The sequence below is a fragment of the Leuciscus leuciscus genome, assembly GCF_965113295.1.
Source record: "Leuciscus leuciscus genome assembly, chromosome: 16".
Lineage (NCBI taxonomy): Eukaryota > Metazoa > Chordata > Actinopteri > Cypriniformes > Leuciscidae > Leuciscus > Leuciscus leuciscus.
The window spans coordinates 12,771,918-12,787,704 of record NC_138740.1 but is presented as its reverse complement, the minus strand read 5'-3'; the positions used below and the strand labels follow the sequence as shown (position 1 = coordinate 12,787,704).

The 15,787-nt window shown below is 38.6% G+C and overlaps 1 long non-coding RNA gene across 1 annotated transcript in view; it reads left to right on the top strand.

Moving 5' to 3' along the window:
* LOC309478055 overlaps positions 1 to 15,787 on the top strand; it is a 107,312-nt gene that overhangs the window by 43,735 nt on the left and 47,790 nt on the right. The window lies entirely within an intron of this gene.

The window sequence follows — 15,787 nt, the reverse complement described above, 5'->3', positions numbered from 1 at the left end:
TTCTGAATCCACAGTTCCTCCATGAAATTGCGTCCTTGCCATTTGCCTAATGCTTGGATATCACGCCTACGTCTCCTTCGATTAAAGCTACACTGTGTAGGATTTTCTCCCATCTAGCGGTGAAATTGTTTATGACTACCAACTGAATATTACTTTCTAGCCCCTCCCATTCCGAGGGCGTTTTAACTCCTACGGTGGCCGTATTATTTCAAATCTGCCGGCAGTCGTGAGTAATCTCCCACTCGCATTCATCACGGTGCCACTGAGTGTAAAAACGCGAGAGGTGAAGCTTGAATTTCCAGGTATGTCCCTCTTTGGCTAATGTATTTTCAAGATGGAGGCGCAACATGGCTGCCGCCATTCGAGCAACTCGCTCGTATTCTAAATGGCAGATTCTACGCTTACAAGAATACTTGATTAGTAATTACACATATCATATCATTTTGCACATTTTAGCACATATCATTTTGAAAGAAGTGTTTTTTGCTAAGAATCAACTTAAAAAATTACACAGTGTAGCTTAAATAATAGCTAGTGCGGTCACCGTGGTGGTTGCGATATATGTAACATACCAACATCCGTCGCCATGATTTTTGGAATGACTTATCGCAAGAGGGAAAAATTTAGTTTTAGTCGCATAACATCTGTTAATGGAAACGCTGTCATTTCGCAATAGTTTTATATCGACATTTAGAAAATATCGCAAAAGTTTTGCGCAAATCTGTAATGAGAACGCAGCTAATGATTCGTTTTCTGTCGCTAAAGGTATCCAAACAGTTGCTCACCTGTCTAATAAAATGCATTATATATTAAAGAGTCTTTGGTGTTTCCATGGTTACTAAGGAAGTCAAGAAAATCAAGGGTAGCACGAGTATGATGTCATTGATAGATGACACAATGACACGGGCCGTTACACTGATAAAAATAGCTGATTTCTCTGGATTTAAACATTGCTGGGAAAATGTAAGGGCACAAGTCAACAACATATATAACATTATTTTAGTGGTTTTGGGATATTTTTATCCAAAAATCGTACGTATTAGGTGCGTCCCAATTTGCATTCTTATGCACTATTCTATGCCGTTTTGTAGTATAAAGTGTGAGTAGTGTGTTCACAGTTCACACTACAAATTTCAAAAGGAAAAAGTGTAGGCTACTGTAAATACTCAGATGATGCACTTATTTAACCTGAAGAAGGAAAAAAAAACGAAAGCATGCCTCCCAACTTGCATACTATCTGTCCTTTTCAAAATTAAAATTAGTGTGTCCCAAATCATAGTACGTTGAAAAGAGTATTCCAAACATACCCGGTTGGTTTACTTTTCCCGGTTAGAATCTGAAGAGCAGATCTATGCACACTCTAACTGTGTAACATATCGATGGCTGCGTTCTCCAGAGGTCACTTTTGTTGACCGCATACGTCAGGCTGCTTCATTTTAGTAACCTGACCACTCAAAGTTAGCCTGACGTCGTCATACTCAGATTCTAGTCAGAAAACTTCGCGACCTAAAAAATTTGTGGGCGGGGCTAAGTTCGGCTGGCATCCAGGCTAACTCAAAGTATACTTAGGTAAACTTTTTCCGTATGGATTTTTTTCAGATCGGTATACTTGGTTAATATTGCCCATAACCAGGGTTGGGTAGTAACAGAATACATGTAACGGCGTTATGTAATCAGGATACAAAAATCCAGTAACTGTAATCCGTTACAGTTACATCAAAAAATGTAGTAATCAGATTAAAGTTACATTTTGAAAAAAGGGGGGAATACTTTCAGGATTACAATGGTTTCATTTAAAACTAAATAAATAAGTATTTTGGCATAATAACACTATATTAAGCGCTGCTTGATTATACAGTAGTTCCTGGTTCTGTTGCCAGTAATGACTCACGTGTGACACGCGCTGGTGCATGCGCAAATAACAGCTTTCTACAATCTCCTCAGACGCAGAGTGAACCACTGCTGCGAGTAGAAACGATGCTGCCTGCGGGTAAAATCGCTTTCTATTCTATTTTGTAGAAATTGGGAGAGTAGCTTTTTTAGTAGGCTACCCAAAATGTCCTTTCTTATCTTTTCTCAAGTAACGGGATGTTCGCTGTCTAGGTAACGTAGGGGAACTCCCACTGCCAATGCCCCACGTCCAGTCAGGCAAATTAAGAAAGATCACGGCTTTAGTCAACATGTAGGCCTATTTTAAAATAAACTAATATGTAGAATGTGTAAAATTTTAAAATGTTGTGTTTTTATTTTTTAGTTAAAAATAAAACAAAATAATCTGTAATACCATACATTAGCCACTAGATGTCTGTATAGCCCTTTACATAAATATATATTCAGGCATGTGTGTATATTTTGCAAATATTGTACACTGGACCAAATTCTTAATAAAAAAAAAAAAGAAAAAATGTTTTTTATAATATTTCTTCTTGCTTGACTTTATTTATATAAGTGACCTTTAAGTAATCCCAAAGTAATCAGTTACATTACTTTCATATTATAGTACTTGGATTACGTTACTGAATACTTTTTTTTTATGAAGTAATTTGTTACTGTAACGGAATACATTTTTAAAGTAACCCTCCCAAGCCTGCCCATAACCCATTGCGCGTTGAACAAAGATTCGATTAGAACAACAAACATAAGTAAAACGTGTTTAAAAAAATACTACAAACATGACGGATGTGCGAGCCCGACGGTTAAGTAGGGACTGAGGTTTAGATAAAGGAGTTTGAATGATTAATAATCAGCATATAAGATGACTAAAAGATATTCAATATTATCCACATTATATTTCATCTGCAACAGCATTGTGAACTTTTGTAAAGATACGCTTGGTCATTAACTTTTAAATGCACAAATTACAGACACATGAGCAGAGTCTCCACATGAAAGACCCACGACTGGCAGATAAACTTGCTAACTACATTTCTCTCCGAAACGGTAGGAAATTAAATTAAATTGAATGTGGAGGATTTAAACTGTGACAGGTTGACTGACAGGGCAGTTTAAACTGTGACAGGAGCAGTCCGTTGAAGACACACAAAGCCTACTCTTCTGCTACACACTCAAAAGTATGTACTTTTTCTTCACAAAAACAGTACACTTTTAGTACATTGAATAATTAGGCGAATTTGGACGTTATGCACTCGACAACAGTCACAGCTTTAACTAGCTGCTACGAATAACCCTATAAAGTTCATACACTATTCGGTTGAGTAGGCCTACATAGATTTTGCTATTACTATTTTTCCTAGTATGATTTTTGGTGAATTGCATTAAAACCATCTAGGGTCGCAAACAATTAAATTATTAAAAATAGTATGGAACCCCCCACATGCAAAAAACAAACAACAACAAAAAAAAACCTAACAAACAAACAAAAACAAAAAAACATACAAAAATGTCCCCGTTTTTATTTATAATTAATAACAATTGAGATTTCAATGTAATTTTGCCACTGAACTAGGTAGCCTAATGTCTCCATTTCAGAAATCTCATTCATCACAACAGCACGACTGCTAGTCAGTGCGGATCTTGCTTTTATTTTATACTACAGTTCAATAAACAATAAGTTAATATTGAGTAACTTACATTGTTCAATATTGTCCGTCTCCGCCAAAGGAGATCCGAGGAGCACAACTGAGTCACGGCGTTGCTAAATGAATCAGTAAACGAATCGGTTTAGAATGAATGAATGATTCAATTATTATCATAATAACATAAAAAGACTTGGCGCCACCTACTGGTGACCAATCAAATTCAATGACTGGAACTAGCGTACCCAACTGTATAAACTTGAGAGAACTAACTATAAACTTAATTGAGAGAAAAATACAGAATACTATTAAAGCAAAACAGGAAGTGTGAAACATTAAAACAAGTTAAAACTCAATAGTGCATTTTAATAAATTAGTACATAATATTCTATTGTACAAGTATGAGCCAAACGATTACACACATTATCAGTGAGACCAAAATTCTGTCAACCATCACTTATTTGCCACATGGCAAGCACAAAGTGAAAAACAAGTTTGATCCATTATGCTGTCTGTTGTTTTATTTAAATTTTTTTTTTAAAAACATTTGAATTAAATAGACAACAAACAATTACACATTATTTTATATAATAAAATATATTTAAGCGTAGCCTACCTGTTTAATTATGTCGTCAATACAACAAATAGTCTGTACCATTGCAGAAATATAGGCCAATATCACAGAGCAGCGTGTGTGTGTGTGTGTGTGTGTGTGTGTGTGTACATACTGTACACAGTTTGAACCGGTTTCAACTGACCCCTTGACTCAATCTCAGTTAAATCACCTCACTGTAATGAGATTATACCAATAATCCAGCCTCTTACTGGAGGGTCAACCACAAACCAGAAAAAAACAATAGCAGCTCGTGACAGGGCATTTTTGCCCATTTATGCCACAAAATTATTGTCTACACATTATACCTTTGTAGTACTGCACTGAATAATAAGATAAAATATACAATATACTACTAAAGGGTCACATAATTCGGTGGGTAACAGAATTCAGCATAACACCTCAAATCTTCACTGGTTCACAATGAGGTCTCTCAGGAGTGAGATGTGTACGGTGTCCAAAGTCCGGCCCGGCTAAGACACATTTTTTTAAACATTCACCCATTTTCAATCAACATTAAACACAAAGCCAAATCTTCAAACTACATTCACAAAACCCTTTTGTTTTCAGGCAAAATCAAACAATCGTCCCAAAATCATTTCACCTAAGTGTGCTCCGGTCAGGATTTTGGGGGTCTGATCACCGATTACCAATCACTGGAAGCAGTATTTGCCAATACAGTCACCGATACGATCACAGAGATAAATAATAGCCTACTATTCTTGACAACAATGTATTTTAAGTAGGCCCTTACCTATTAAAAAAATGAAGAGATGAGGAAGTGTCATGAATTGACAACTCTTTATTTATTGGCAAGCAACATGTGCAACATTTCCATTCCCTCTCTTAGAGGTAATTAGGAACAGCTTAGAGCTTAACAAATATAGCATTCCTGTGAAATAAAAAAATTAAAAAAATTAAAAAAAACAGAACAGTCTATATCAATAGAAAGTAGTTATATGTTAAACAACACTGCTTAGTCTTCACTGTAAATTAAATATAGATTAATCCTAGTAAATCTACTAAAGAGCAGTGAGTGATTTCTCTTTGTCTTTTCATGTTTGATTAACATTAATGACACAGACGACAGCAGGAATATTAGGCTGCTGTCACTTTAAGACCGGTTGCACGGATCCAATATACTGATACATATGCGACTATTTCGAAAAATGTTTATGTTCACTTAACCCCTTAACCTTATTTTGCTTAATTTCAGCCTGAAATTGACATAAAATTTGAAGCCTCCCCTTGCTATTAAGCAAATAAATAAAATCGGTGTCATTTTAAATGAAACACCTTAAAATAACATAAACAAATGTAAATATATATATATATATATATATATATATATATATATATTATTGTATGTGTCCAAAATATAATAAACCCAGACACTTTTGGAGTTTTTGTTTTTAAATCTTGTTTTTTAAAGCAGTATTTCCCAAAAATGTACTAAAGATAGCACAAATAAATAAAATGGAATAAAAACACAGGTAGGTCTAACAGTAGTCGGGCTGTTTAGGTAAGAAATAATATAGAAACTGAATAAATTAATTCAATATAAAATGATCTTAGATTGTTTTCATTGTAAAAATTAAATACAGATTAATCAAATAAAGTTACAAAAGTTGATTAGTCAAAAACAGTGAGTGATTTTTTTTGTGTGTGTGTGTGTGTGTGTGTGTGTGTGTGTGTGTGTGTGTGTGTGTGTGTGTGTGTGTGTGTGTGTGTGTGTGTGTATTTGACTGTAACAAGCAATTTGACACTCACACGAGAATGAAAATTATACGCAATCCCACACCGAAATTCAGAGCAACATATCTTATGATTTGCATTTTTACTATGAATGTGTGAGTGCTATTTGAGACGTCAGAGATTGATGGTATATAATAAAAATCCACCAGATGGCAGCAAAGACTGCACAAAAACAAAAACAATATTGTTGATACCGGTTTCAAAGGATACTTTTATAAAACCAAAGGGAGCCAAAAGACTTATCCAAAACCAACCTCCGCACTGACAAAAAAATGGATTTGGTGCCATTTTCGCTGTTTCAGAGCTCAGTACTCACTGTGCGGGTCTGAACGAGCTTCCACGTGTGTGTGTGTGTGTGTGTGTGTGTGTGTGTGTGTGTGTGTGTGTGTGTGTGTGTGTGTGTGTGTGTGTGTGTGTGTGTGTGTGTGTGTGTGTGTGTGTGTGTGTGTGTGTGTGTGTGTGTGTGTGTGTGTGTGTGTGTGTGTGTGTGTGCTCGGCTCTCCATGGCTCTCTCTTAGGCAGATAAGTTGTTTCCTCGCTGCCTCTGATTGGAGCCATGCCTGCCAGTCGTCCTTGACTATGCTGGTCTGGTTCAGCTGTGTCAGGGATGTCTTCAGCACTGTGACCTTAGGTCAAACATGAAAGCTAGGAACACCATTCAATTAACACGAAAACCATTAAAAGACTGGTATTGATTGCATACCTCCTCCTCCACCTAGGAGGAAAAAAACTGCCGGTGGATCTTCTCATGGACAAGTTGCATTAGGAGGGCAAGGTGAAAGAACTCATCCTTTACAAGGGATACAGTCCTTGAGCTGTTGGCTCATTTCCATGGCGGGCCGGAAGGTCCAAAAATAGGACTAATGATTTGTCGTGGGAAGTCACTATACTACAGCCCCTAGCTACTCACTTTCCCACTGATGTGCCAGCGGTGGATCTGTATACGTACTCTCCTCACACAGCGAGCGACTCGCTTTCCTCAGCGAGCAACTCACTTTCCTCACACAGCGAGCGACTCACTCTCCTCAGCGAGTGACTCACTTTCCTCAGCTGGCGACTCACTTTCCTCACACAGCGAGCGACTCACTTTCCTCAGCTGGCGACTCAGTCTCCTCACACAGCGAGCGACTCACTTTCCTCACGCAGCGAGCTACTCAGTCATGTACATTGGCCTAATATTATAATAAAATCTCTACCCTTTCAAGTACTGTATTGGTGCAATAACTAACTACTTCAGTAAAGTGTTCAATTTTTGTGTTGCATAAAAGTCATTTATTCTGAACCAATAATCTTACATTGATTCTCATTGCATTGCATTGCATTGCATTTTTTTTTTTTTTTACATTTATAAAGGCAATTCCCCCCTAACTGTCATCTTTCAAGTCAAATTCTATACATTTTAAGTCACTATATTGCTTTTACCAATCAAATTGACTAGTATCAACAAAAAAAATGTTTTCCCACTGCAGAGAAAACTTATATTTATAAAAAGTTTAATATGCAAAACAAGCATAAAAAACACTGTTTAACCACTTTAAAATAAACACCTGTAAAGCTTTTGTTGATTTTATAAATTATCTTTAAAATAGAATATTCTGAAAAAGTGACATTTCCATTTTTGCTGATTCACATTGGTATCAAAATAGGTAAAACACATTTCAAAGTTACATACACCATTATGTTTTTGTAAAGATCACATTAGTTAACTGTAAATTACTTGCATGTTGTTTTTCTCTATCAGATTATAACAGATTATTATTTGATGACACCATTCAAAAGAATATTCAACATGAATGCCCCATTATGTTTTATGATTATTTTTTGTTTTTGAACTCCAATTGTATTCATAAGTTTTATTGGCCAGCAGCAGTCCTTAAACAAACATAAAATACACATAATATTTTTTTCATTTTTGCCCCATGCATTCATGTTGAATAATGTTTTTGTTTTTTTATGCTTGTTTTGCATATTCAGCTTTTTATAAATGCCACCTCTGATGCAGATTCTGTTTTCTCTGCAGTGGGAAAAAAAAATTGTGTTGATACTAGTCAATTTGATTGGTAAAAGCAATATAGTGACTTAAAATGTATAGAATTTGACTTGAAAGATAGGGGGGAATTGCCTTTATAAAAAAAAAAAAAAAAAAATGCAATGCAATGCAATGCAATGCAATGAGAATCAATGTAAGATTATTGGTTCAGAATAAATGACTTTTATGCAACACAAAAATTGAACACTTTACTGAAGTAGTTAGTTATTGCACCAATACAGTACTTGAAAGGGTAGAGATTTTATTATAATATTAGGCCAATGTACCCATTAGGCCCATTAATACAATATTAGCCAGATCAAGGTGATGTCCCATACATTGCACGGTTATCAGGCCAGGGAAAGAGGTCTCTTTCTGAATCCTGTTTTTCTCCCTAAATGAATTCAAAATGATCACTTTGACAGTCTCATCAAATTCCTAAACTAAAGGTAAAAGACAAAGAGACAACTCACCAATCTTTACTGTGGCTCCGTCACTGGCGAATGAGGCCAGCTTGTTGGTCTCAGTATTGTGTCATAAAAAGCTACAGCATTCCCAGCAGGCACTTCTACCAAATGCAGAACTTTGGTTTTTACTACAGTGTCCGTTGTCCGACTATGTCCGGTCCGAACAAACTATATGAAAAAAAATCAGTTTTCAGTCTTAAGTCATTTTAATTTGAATATACACACACCGGGGAACACCACCAGCTGGTCATCAAAATATCTGATTTCCACCATTTCGTCAATGATATGGTTGCTTGTATATTTGGTGTTGGCACTGACCTAAGGGCAGAAAAGTAATAAAGCTGCCTTACTTGACAGTGTGATTAAGTGGAAATTTTAAATTTACAATCATATTTAAATGGCTGCAGTATTTACATTCAAACCATCAAAATAAGTACATAAGGAAATAATGGGCTCATAGCTGGTGTGGTTCAAATCAGTTAAATGATTATTAGGCTGCATAGAACGGTCAGCCGGAACTGGGGACACTTCCTATAACACCTACTTGTTACATCATAAGAAGAATGGCATCTACGCTTAGTCTATCTGCTTATTCCGAGGTTTACTGTAATCAGCTGGATCCAGGCCGTATCTAGATCAGATGGTGGACCTGCTCCTGGACCCATCCACAACGCATCCGTGAAGTGCCAGCCTCATCAGCCCTGTGAAGGCCTCATCGACACGACAGCCATCGACACTGATCCTCAATAAACTCGTCTCCATACCGACGTGATGACTCTGACTTCCAACCAGATGAAACTGGATAAATATTCTGAATCTTCTGATCCATTCTGACTTCTGAACTGTAATGCAGCCTGAATCATAATCATACACTGTTCGCTCGTTGGCCAGAGGCGAACTGGCCCCCGACTGAGCCTGGGTTCTGGTATTATTTTCATGTTATCACTGTGAAGCTGCTTTGATACAATCTGTATATTTAAAAAGCGCTATATAAATAAATGTGACTTGAGTTGACTTGACATGGGGCTGAGTTTTTCTGCTAAAAATGGCCACTGCTCCTCATGTGGTGAAGAGTGGACCACATGGTAGCAATGAAATAAGTACATTTTATATTTTTATGGATTAAAATAAAATTTTAAGTGATCATTTTCCATCTTAATTACATGTGATGGGGTTGAGTTGTTAAGCTTGACAGTATTAACAGTACTTGACAGCCCTAACTATAATACACCTAAAAAATATGAATAAAAAGTATGATATGACTTACCTTGTTTTGCACCATGCTGTTGAAGAGAGCTGAATGATGTCACATATGGGTGGAATCTAAATTATTATGGGCGGAGAATGGTTGGCGTGACAGGGTTGAGTTCAGACTGAGGGACATAACTTTATAACTTTTTTAAATCAGTTTTTTTTTTTTATAAAATATCTTGCAATTATTTAAAAAAAATTCAAAAGCAAAGAACTCAAATAAATACTTGAATTATTGCCAAAAATGATAGACACTATTAACATTTTATTAATTATTTTCCAAGTACAAATTCACTAAGTGCCTCAGGGACATGACAAAATGCTTGGTGTGAGAGAGAAATATGAATTTTCTTAATGCTAAAAATAATTTAAATGCAACAATTATTTGTATTCATTATAATGGACATACCAGAGTATTTTAAAAAGCTTTTAACATTTCATTTTGGTGAACCACCTCTTTAAAAAGTCCAGGGGGACTGAAATATTACAGAATCTGTGTTTAACATCAGTTTCGACCCGTTTTTTAATCGTTTTTGCTCACCTGTAGAATTATAAAAGATATGCTGTGAGACAGGAGTACTGCTGCAAGTTCCAGCAAAGCCCGGTAGCCAGTAGGCTAACTTAGATCAACAGCGCTAAACGCCCTCTACAGGAGGCAATAATAACAGCAACACATTTTCTTTTCTCACAAGAAGAAATTAATGTTGAAGGCATTTAATGTAGTTTAATCAATTTGAAAGGGGTGTCCTTTTTTTCACTCTTTTATTTTAACATATACATTTTCCAACCTACAACACTTGCGTGACTCGTCATAGACATAAACAGAGAGAAGAGACTCCACATCTACATGAGAGTAACATGTGGAAAACACATGTGGACCAGGCACCTAAGCAGGTAGTACAACATATGGGATGTCATTGAGGTTGACTTCCACCAAGATGATGGCCACACATTCCCATGTGGGCCAACCATCGCAGGGAACCGCCTTCCTTTCTGCTGGTCCCCAAACAGATAAGTAGTTAGTCCGGTACCGAGACTTTGCATTCTGTTCTACCACCGCAGAGCGAGAGAAGCAGAGAAAAGTCAGGGCTGGGTCTGCCTCCTCCGAGGCAGCGCTCGCAGGCTCACTATCTATTCCCATTACAGGAGAGATAGGAGCCTTGGCATATATCCAGGCCAGGGTCCCCAGCAGGAGTAGCCCTGGCCCGAATCCAGGCACACTTCGTCAACTGAAATGATGCAAGTTCCCACCTTCTGAGGAGTAAAACACAATAGGAGAACTGTTACTTAAAACAGGTTTTTAACTCGCTACCTGACTACTCAGAGGACTGCTCCGAGTGCATGGCACGGGAGAAGTCTCCGAGAAGGTAAGAGCTATGCAAGAAGGATGACCCCTTGCATTGCTCAGGAACCAGACGATCAAATTGTACCCGCCTCTGAAGCCGCACCGTGACGTGCCCATGAGGACATCGTCACCCAGAAAGGTGGAGCGGAAGCCGCACCCCACAATTTTAGTGCAGGAGGGAAGTGACAAAATGACCGAACATCTCGGGGGTTCTTATTTCTAAGAATGCCAACGAACCGGTTCTACTCTGGATCACAAGCAGGCCTCCAGTATGGAGGGGGCTCACGCAAAAGTATTAGTATCCATAGCTCTTTCAGAGGTAGATACTGAACCACCACAACCAAGCTGCCGTTTAGGGCTCAGTGCGGGTGCCATCGATGCCCATCTCTGAGTGACTCAGAGGAAGTCAGAAGGCTCTCGAGGTATAAGTATAGTTTGGCCGGAAGGGGTCAAATGAAAACTGTTCCATTCTGACATAGCACGCTGACGTGCAAGAAAGCTCACCGGGGAACGCTCTTAACGTGAACCTTGGCGTCAGTTCGTTCCGATACAACCACTATCCCCAGTGAGTAGCGAAAAGATAGGGGAATACCCAAAGCAGCACGGATGACCCAGTGCAGCCCAGAGAATCCTCCCTACTGACACCTAGGGGGATGGGGTTTCCACTCTCTTGCTATCATGAGGCCCTGAAAAAAAGCTGAAACAGCCAGAAACACCTCACGGCACTACACCGGTGAATCAACAGAATTCCAGATACCATCAACCACAACTTCAGTAAACAGGGACTCTACTCGGAAGGCCCGTAGGCGGCCCGAGACTGAATCATGTGTACATGTAAGTGCACTTACCCGTTTCCCTCGTTTCAGAGGATCTCAAAATAGCGTGAGACGCCCAACCGATACCGAATCGTCATAATGAGGGCTGGTGATACAGACGTGGCTGTTGGTGTCTGGCTCCTGGGTTGCACACCTACAGCTCACCTCTGCTAATGCTCAGGGATAAAGAAATTTGCTCTTTCTTTGAAAATGTAGGTACCACTGGCCCCGCTTTTACAGGGAGCCAGCGGCGGAACAGACATTCACAAACAAAGACTCCCCCCGGTCCTCCACCGAGGGGAGGGAGTGAACCGGTACCATCTCCAAGTACAAAATCCCATCCCTGGGCGGCCCACCGCACTAGCGCTTGCGCTTGTACTTATCACCTGGCTTGGCAGCACCTGAGGTGGGCGGGGCGCTACGCCTGCGTCTGGATCCACGCTGAGCCCTGGGTGAAGGCTGCCGCACGTGCTCAGCGGGAGAAGAGGCGGACGTGGAGGGGATGCCCTCGGCGACGAGCAGGTGGAAGATCTACCCCCGACGGCCGGGTGGAGGCAGCATCAGGCCGTTGGGGAAGGATGTGCCGGATGGCCTCCGTCTGCTTCTGTACAGTGGAGAACTGTTGGGCGAAGTTCTCCACCACGTCGCCGAATAACCCAACCTGGGAAATGGGGGAGTCCAGGAAACGAACCTTGTCCGCTTCCCTCATATCCGCCAGGTTGAGCCAGAGATGGCCCTCCTGGACCACCAAGGTGGACATCGCCAGACCGATCGTGCGAGCTGCAACCTTTGTACCCCGGAGGGCCAAATCGGTTGCAGTGCGGAGAAAGGAATGCAGTGCGGAGTCGCCCCAAAAGAAATGTCCGGTCGGTCCATCACAGTGGGACCGGCGCATTCCTGCTGAGCTTCCCCCGGCTGCGATGCCTGAGAAACGGGAGGGATCCACGGGGCCACGCTGGGGGGGATTACCCCTCACCGTAACTCTCAGATCACCCGTACCCTGCAGCATTCCAGGTTTCGCCTGGGAGGTTAACCCAGGGGGCGCTCTAGAAGGGGGGGAAAGCACGGGGACTACACTTCCGCGTTTAACCCCCTGAGGTCTACGGTATCGCCGGCGATACCAGCTCGCTTTTTTTTTATCAATGTAAAAGAAACTCATAAATACTCTGTTGACTTTGATTTTCCATAGGAGTTTCATACATCAATCGATTCTGTTAAATGTGTATTATTTTTGTGTATACTCACAATAAAAACAAAGTGTTGTGCTTTTTGCCAAATAAAGAAAAATAAACACGAAGCGAGTTCTGCCTTCTCTCTGCCAGTGAAGTCCATTCTGAAACGCGTCCGAAAATGAACAATAACTGAGCGAATACTCAGTCAAACAGGCATACAGACACACAGGCATGAAGCTTGAATTCTCTTCTTTTAAATGAAGTAATTTATATAAAAAACAAATATTCTCATCTTGTGAAATCTGTATTAAAAGAGAGCGATTCCAGTCGAGCTCATCTCATCTCATTACGTTATAATCGGCCACGCCCACGGAGAGCGCGCGCTATTCAAACGCAAATGACTGAGACGATCCCATACAAACTGTGAATGCCCACATATCAGCTCGAGAAAACACATCAAGTTTATTCAGATAAGTGTAGTTGTCTACACTGTCTCGCAGCGCTGTGAGGAATAATAATAATGGAAAACTTACCTCAGAAGTGCTGGTATTTCGAGGAGCAACGGATGGAATAATGTAGTACGTTTTTTTTTTCATTCTCAAGTAAATCGCGTTGCTGTGTGAATGAATGAACGCAGAGATGCGCTGTTTACCACAACTCGCAAAAAGACGGTTTAAATTTGAATTGCGTTTCTGTGTGTGAATAAATGATCTGCTTTTAGCAAACTATTTTGCTATACTGAGTAAAATCGATTGAAATATGTTGAAATAAAATGTATTTGTATAAGCAACGTATTAAACTGCAAATTAACATTTATATTCCTTATAATAAAAACGAAAGACCTATGTTACAGACATATGAAAGACAACATTTCGTTGAATAGTTTTGGATAGATTACACATTTTTACTGTAAAATATCTGCCACCTCAAATAAGCTTTTGTTTGCCAATTTTTGCTAATATGTTAAATATAGTATGTTTTGTCAATGTAGGCTATATTCGAAGTTTGAAATATGTATGATAAAATGTATACTTTAGTTTTTACAAAGAAAGATTACACTTCAATTGTTGTTGTAATTGTAACCTTTTTAATAAAAAAATATATATTTACAAGGTAGATGTAAACACATTTTAAAAGGTAAATATAAGCATTTTCTTTAAATAATTTGTATTGTGTTTTATTATTGACAAATTTGGGGAGAGGATACATATTCCAAAACTGAAAATACAGTATGAGAATTAACTGCACAATTACTAGACATGTTTTCCTTGGATATTATACAATTTGCAAGCAAAATTTGTGAAAAAAAAAAAAATTGACATGCTTCCAACTGTGAACCAATTTGGTAGAATATATATATATATATATATATTTATATATACTGTATATACTGTATATATATTGCTCTTGCATTCTTTCTTGTGGCTATAGGTGACACACCTGAATGAATGGCTCATTAAGTATGCGGGCCCCATTGTCTCCTAAGGTGTGAACAACTACATATGCATGATGCTGTTGAATGGTTGATGCCCCTTGCGCATATTGCCTTTACAAACAAAAAGTGTTTTACAAGATTTAAATCAATGTATTGTGTTATGTGAATGATAAGGGCAGGATGATTTTCACATAATTTTGAAGAAAAAACTCGAGGCAAAGACATCAATTAGTCAAAAGTCTTATTGACACGTATTTAGTATGTGTTTTGTGGCCTTATTTCAGAAACTTTAGTTTTTAGTTTTTTCAATAACCATGCATAAACATTATTCTCTCAAAAATACAAACATGTACATGCATGTTGCTCACATATTATGGTAGCCCTGTTTGTGCTAAATAGAGTGTGTAAGGACCATCCATTAGCCCAACGACGGAATCCAACGGCCTGGCGAAGGTTTAAAGCGTGTATGTCTTTTCAGCGCTCCAGTGATGTTCACTTAATTTATTGGAACTTAGTTTTAGTATTACTTTAGCTCTATGCGTAATCTGACTCCAATTTCAAATGATAATCAAATTTAGATCGTATTTCTGATTAGAAAATAATCATAAATATTGATTATGAATTAATTTAGATCTTTGATTATTCTGATTATCCCATACTTTCAATTATTCGTTCATTACGGACCTAGTGTATTGGAAATAATGATTTCAGAAGAATACAGAATAAATCAAGGTTAACATTTATTTGTCAGGTAAAATTGTTTCATGCCAATTACAGAAGTAAATTATTAAAAGCCAATTCAAAAAATATATGACATCATTTACTCAAAGATGACTCTAAAAGTAAGTAATGTTTTCCTGACAGAGACACGCAGTAATGTGTCAGGGTTTTCCAACAGGAAAATACTGACATGCATTACTGTGTGGGGGTGATCCTGGTAAAAGATTCCCAAAGGTTGCTCTGTTCCCTCACCTTAAATACCAGATCAGAACAGAAGGGGGGTTAAGCAAATGTTGTTTAGAGTTGTTTGGGCCAATCCATGTACCCCAGGGGGGTAGCACCTGGTTTCAGGAGATATCGTAAAGAGATATCAGCCAGAGAGGAGAACAGGATTTTCCTAAGTTCTCAATCTTTTTCATTAAACCAATGACTGCAATGACATTAAGACCATTTTACCAATCGCACTGTGACCCTTAAAATGACACCGAACATGAAAAGGAAAAAACAACATATTCACAAGATACATCATATGTGATATATATGACCTTTCAGTGACTTGAGGAGGGAGAAGAGGAGGGAGAGGGGGATGCAGAGATAAGGAAGAAGGACAGTTTGGGCAGGACAGTGTCCTGTGCTCTCTCTTTGCTAT